Source organism: Trachypithecus francoisi, unplaced genomic scaffold, assembly GCF_009764315.1.
Source record: "Trachypithecus francoisi isolate TF-2019V2 unplaced genomic scaffold, Tfra_2.0 Lachesis_group12, whole genome shotgun sequence".
NCBI lineage: Eukaryota > Metazoa > Chordata > Mammalia > Primates > Cercopithecidae > Trachypithecus > Trachypithecus francoisi.
The window spans coordinates 51279342-51285751 of NW_022681457.1; the positions used below are offsets into that span (position 1 = coordinate 51279342).

At 35.2% G+C, this 6410-nt stretch overlaps 1 pseudogene; it reads right to left on the reverse strand.

Moving 5' to 3' along the window:
- Positions 1-1249: 1249 nt before the first annotated feature.
- On the reverse strand, positions 1250-3500 carry LOC117092226 (annotated as a pseudogene).
- Between the last annotated feature and the right edge of the window lie 2910 nt (positions 3501-6410).

Sequence of the window (6410 nt, forward strand, 5' to 3'; positions counted from 1 at the left end):
ATAATTGTAAAATTTCATACTTATATTTAAATATGAAAGTACAGATATTTAAACATATCCATATTAATTGTAGCATTATTAACAATAACCAAGATAATGGAAACTACCTAAATCCCCATCAATGGATAAATGCAAAAAAGTGTATATATATAGATAGATACATAAAGTGTGTTTGTATGCACATATATACATATGTATACCTACACATGCATTTTATATATCTATATATATTCATACATTTATATATATGTGTGTGTATATATAGATTCTCTCTATATATAGAATGTTGTGTGCTTGAATATATATATACACACACACATACATTCAATCCTAAAAAAAGAAGGAAATCCTGCCATTTGCAACAACATGGATGAACACTGAGGTTATTGTCCTAAGTGAAATAAGCCAGACACAGAAAAACAAATACTGCATGATCTCACTTATTTGTAGAATCTAAAATAGCCAAACAAATAGTCAAACTCATAGCAACAGAGAGTAGAATAGTGTGGTTGCCAGGGGCTGGAGGTGAAAGAAACGGAGAGATGTTGGTTAAAGAGTACATAATTTCATGCCGGGTGTGGTGACTCACGTCTGAAATCCCAGCACTTTCGGAGGCCGAGGCAGGCAGATCACAAGGTCAGGAGACTGAGACCATCCTGACTAAGACGGTGAAACTCTGTCTCTAATAAAAATACAAAAAAAAAAGTTAGCCGGGCATGGTGGCGGGTGCCTGTAGTCCCAGCTACTCGGGAGACTGAGGCAGAAGAATGGCAGGAACCCGGGAGGTGGAGATTGCAGTGAGTCAAGATCACGCCACTGTACTCCAGCCTGGGTGACAGAGTGAGACTTCATCTCGAAAGAAAGAAAGAAAAAGAAAGGAAGGAAGGAAGGAAGGAAGGAAGGAAGGAAGGAAGGAAGGAAGGAAGGAAGGAAGGAAGGGAAAGAAAAAGAAAGAAATTTCAGTTATGCAAGGCAAACTCTGGAGATGTACTGTACAGCAGTGACTATAATTAACAATATTTTATTAATTGTGACCTTGTATTTTGCTAAGAGGATAGATCTTAAGTGTTCTCATCCCACCTCAAAAAAAAAAAAAAAAAAGAACAGAAAAAAAAATAGTAACTATGTGAGGTGATGGCTATATTATTGGCTTCATTGTGGCGATCATTTCACAATGTATACATATATCAAAACATCAAGCTGCACACCTTAATTATATACAGTTTTATTTGTCAGTTTTACTTCACTAAAGCTGAAAAATAAACACAGAATTTCTAACTCCTGTTGGAACTGAGCTGCTTGACAAGTTCTTATCAAATCAAATCAAATCATTCACCACAGTGCCAAGAAATAAAAGGGTGTTTTACCTAATATACCATGATATCTAATCTTACCGAAAAGTGTGATTCAAACAGGCCAAAGTTTTTCTCACTTGTTGGATTTCTAAGTTTCACAAATAGATCACAGCAGTTAAATTACAAGGATCATGAAGAGATTAGGAGAAAATCCAGAATGGAAAGAATCTGTCTATGACACTTTGCCTTACCTTTTCCACATCGCCCAGATCATTAATGGGTAGAAAAAGTAGTTACAAAAGATGAATAAGGCCTAGTTTTTTATAGCACAGATGGAGACTATAGTCAATAATATTTTAATTGTACATTTTAAAATAACTAAAAGAATGTAATTGGATTGTTTGCAACAGAGGACAAATGCTTGAGGGATGGATACTGCATTTACAATGATGTGATTATTACACATTGCATGCCTGTATTAAAGTATCTCATGTTCCCCACAAATATATACAACTACTTAGTACTGACAAAAATTAAAAATAAAAATTAAAAATATGTATACATCAGGGATATTGGCCTGTAGTTTTCTATTTTTGATGTATGTTTCTATTTCTATTTTTTGATGTCATCTGGTATCATGATGTGTCACAATACCAGCCTTGTAGAATGAATTTGAAGTATTCCGATTTCTTCTATTTTTTTTTTGGAATAGTTTGAGTAGGAATGGTATTAGTTTTTCTTTTAATGTTTGGTAAAATTAAGCAGTGAAGCTATTGAATGCCAGGGTTTATTTGCTGGGAGATTTTTTATTATGGCTTAAATCTCATTACTTATTATTGACTTATTTGGATTTTGGATTTCTTCATCTTGGTAGATTGTATTTGTCTCGGAATTTATACATTTGTTCTAGGCTTTCCAAGCTATTAGCATATAGCTCCTCATAGTAGTCTCTAATGATCTTTTGAATTTCTGTGGTGTCCATTGTCATGTCTCTTTTTTCATGTCTGATTTCATTTATTTGCATCTTCTCTCTGTTTTTCTGAGACTAATGGTTTGTCAATTGTATCTTTCAAGAAATCAACTTTGTTTTGTTAGTTCTTTGTATTTTTTTAATTTTCACTTCATTTATTTCTGCTCTGATCTTTCTTATTTCTTTAAGTCTACTAGTTTTGGATTTGGTTTGCTTTTACTTTTCTAGTTTTTTAAGATACATTATTATGTTGTTTACTTGACATTTTTCTACTTTTTTGATATAGGTATGGTTTTCAATGATCACCTTATTATTCATTTCTATTTATAATTTCAATTTTTTAGACTGCTTTGTGGCCTAACATACTGTCTATTCTTGAGAATGATACACATGCTAAAGAGAAGAATGTGATCAAGCAGCTGATAAAGTTGTCAAAATCCATGTTCCCTCCTTCATCCAAGTAGTGTCAGAATATTATGTTGTAGTTGTTCATTCAGGTGGAACCCTGCTGCCCCAAAGGCCCCTGCAAGTTCACTGCTGCAAACGGTTCCAGATCAGTCAACATCAAACTGCTTGTATATTGTCTGTCACCTTTTGATGTTGTTCCACAAGTACTTGAATTCCTCAAAGTCCAGCTTGCCTGTGATGTCACTATCCATCATGGCCACCATGCTTTGACATGTATCAATGCCAAAACCATGAGTCTTCAGTTCAGTCCTACTGATAACAACCTTGTTGAGAATATTCATCAGTTCTGCGCCACTGACCTTGATGCCATCTCCAGCCAACTGGGCAAAGACTCTCCAGAAATGATGGACCTTCGCACTCTTGTTGGCCTCAGTGTTGGAGCAATGTGTGTGTGGAGGCAGGGGCTCTAGGCTGTGCTGTGTAGCCATCTCCATGATGGAGATAATGACTCCACCTAGGAAGCACATGGCCACTCTGCCACCTCTTCTGCCTCTGCTGAAGAACTGACTGCCAGACCTCTGGATGTGAGGAGACATGTTCCTAGTTAACTCATTCTTGAAGGGTGGAGGTGGCAGTGGCAGGAATAGGAGAGATGAAGACCTGGATAGGGGCCTGGGGAATGTGCTTGGAGGCCTGATCAGTGGAGGATCACTCTATGTCTTTTGATTGGAGAGTTTCGTCCATTCACATTCAATGTAATCATTGATAAGTAAGGACTTAATCTTGCTATTTTATGTGTTTTCTAGTAGTTTTGTGGTCTTCTTTTCTTTCCTGTCTTCCTTTTAGCAAAGGTGATTTTTTCTGGTGGTATGTTTTAATTTCTTGCTTTTTATTCTTTGTGTATCTGTTGTATGTTTTTTGATTTGAGGTTACAATGAGGTTTGCAAATAATATTTTATAACCTATTATTTCAAACTGATGACAACCCTGACTGCATAAACAAACAAATAACAAACAAGCAAAGATAAAATGACTAAAAATTCTACACTTTAATTTCATCTCCATGCTTTTCAAATTTTTGTTGCTTCTATTTATTATTATACTGTGTATGGCTTGAAAAGTTGTTATAGTTATTATTTTAGATAGGTTTATCTTTTAGTCTTCCTACTTGCGATATGAGGAGTTTACACACCACAATTATGGTGCTATAATATTCTTTTTTTTCCTTGTGTACTTGCTACCACCAGTGAGTTTTGTACCGTCAGTTGACTTTTTTAAATTGCTCATTAATGTTCTTTTCTTTCAGATTGAAGGAGTCCCTTTAGCATTTCTTGTAAGACAGGTCTGTTATTGATGAAATCCTTCAGCTTTTGTTTGTCTGATATTATAAAATTGACTCATTGAAAAAATTGTACATGGGATAATTTTATAGCATTATTTGCAATGAACCATTTATCTTTCTTGTACATTATTCTAAATATAAATTGAAAGCAGTTCATAAATAAATCTTTGGTTACCTATACTTTTTGAAAATGGATTAATCCCGTTTGAATTTTCAATAATAATCTCGGAAAACACCCATATAATTTCCCAATGTTAAAATAAATTGATTTTGTTGAAATAAGTCCTACTTTTGTTTGTTTTTTAATTTAAATTGGTTACTTTAGGAATAATACAAAGGGATCTGGGGATATGATTTTTCCTCAAAATATAAATTATTTCCAATCTTCCAGATAGAATCTGTTAAGAATCTGATCCCAAAACCCCCAAATTATACCAAATTATAAACTCTTGATGGCAGTAAAACTATAAGCCAAATCTAGAATTCTGGTATGGTTTGAAGATGTCTAATTCTAGTTTCCTGATCTTCAAGTCCCTTCTTGTCAAGCCCTAATCTCATTTCCAGTCTCATCTTTCATTTCAACACACCTATTCAGTGCTTCAGTCAAATGGAATAATTCTACAGTACCTTTAGTAAGACCTACACTTTCTAACATATCTGACTTGGCTTATGCTGGTCTTTCCACTTGAATGGTCCCTTTACCTCTACAAGTACACCTTGTATAACTTTTTAAAAGACCAGTTATTTTAAGCCTAGGTCTGTTTTTTATGGTCATAGTCTCTTCCTGTTCTGAACTCACAGAGTACTTGTTCCTCTTTATTGGAATTACCACATTTTCTTTTACATTGTAGCTTTTCATAACTTTTCTGGCAAACATTATCACCCTGGTTGCATTTATGTTTTTACTTGTTTATTTCCCTCACCAGAAAGTCATCTTTGTGAGGGCGGAGACTGGTATATTGAATCATACATAAAATAAAACGCAGTGCCTGGCATTTAGTGGATGAACAATAAACTTGTTGGGTTTAATTCATAGCATTTTTATCCTCAATACAGCCCATAACTGATAAAAATTTGCTAAAGAAATACTTATCCACATCTGAAGTTTGAACTTAAGACTGTCTTCAAAAATATGTGTTTTTTTGTCCCATTATCTAGGTGTATATAGCCTAGCTGAAATAGCAAGTGAACAAATGAATGAATGAAGAGTAGACGCCTAAATCTCTTGCTGCCATATACTTTCTAGATTGATTGCAGGAACGACTTGTGGATTTTTGCACTGATAGTGCTTTCGAGTGGACACTGTGTCACAACACCATGAGCACCATCACTCACCAGGCTCAGGAGAAGCTGTGGCATCCTTCTAGGACCTGAACCACCATGATTTATTGATTTTACAGGAGTGGCAACTAAGACTGTTCCTCTTTCCTATAACTCAAAATCAAGATTGGAGATAAGAGGATACAAGGCCAAAGAGAAGTTCATAAAACTTGTTTCTAAGTGATATTTGGAAATCGTGAGACAGAGTGCTTATCTTTCCTTAGATAAGGTCTATCTATGTGGTTGAACTAACAAAGCTAACCAGGGCACGATCCTCACTTAGAGTGGAGGAGAGAACTCCACTGAGTTTGGAATTTCTTTTTAGCTTAGTTTGAATTGTATGGGAGTTTGTGCTGTAATGCCCATTTTGTGTTCAATGCCCCACTACCAGAGTTGACTATCTGATGGATGTCTTAAAACTGATTCTAGGTGACAGAGCATGACCTTGGTGGTAGAAAATTCAATGGGAGGTGGGAATCAACCTAAAAATTTGATGTCAATTTTTAAGATTGATCAAAGCCTGTTTCAGTGCTGATTTCTGGTTGTTGAAAGGTGATTGATAATTTATTTTCATGGGTTATGATTCCTTGAGAAACTCCAGCAGATAGAGTTTGAACACATTAAGGAAATTTGGGCCCAGTGTTGGATCAAGTGATTTTAGGCCAATTAGTACCATGAAATTTGTACCATATCCAGGTTGCAATCAGTGTTATAACTTCTTAAGTCTCATATACATATATTCCTTATTAAATACTTTTTCCGTTCTATATCAAGAAAAATAACTACAGTCATCCCCCAGTATACATAGAGAATTGGTTCTAGGACCACTGTGGATAATCCATGCAAAATCCTTGCATACCCAAGTCCAGCAGTGGCCCTGCAGAATTCGTGTATACCAAAAGATGGCCCTCCATATATGTGGGTTTCACATTCCTCAAACAGTGTATTTTCATACTGTGTTTAGTTGAAAAAAATCCATGAATAGTGAACTCAAAGTTCAAACCCACGTTGTTCAAGGGTCAACTGTAATCAGATTGGAAGTTGCTAAGCACAGAATAACAATGAAATAAAATAA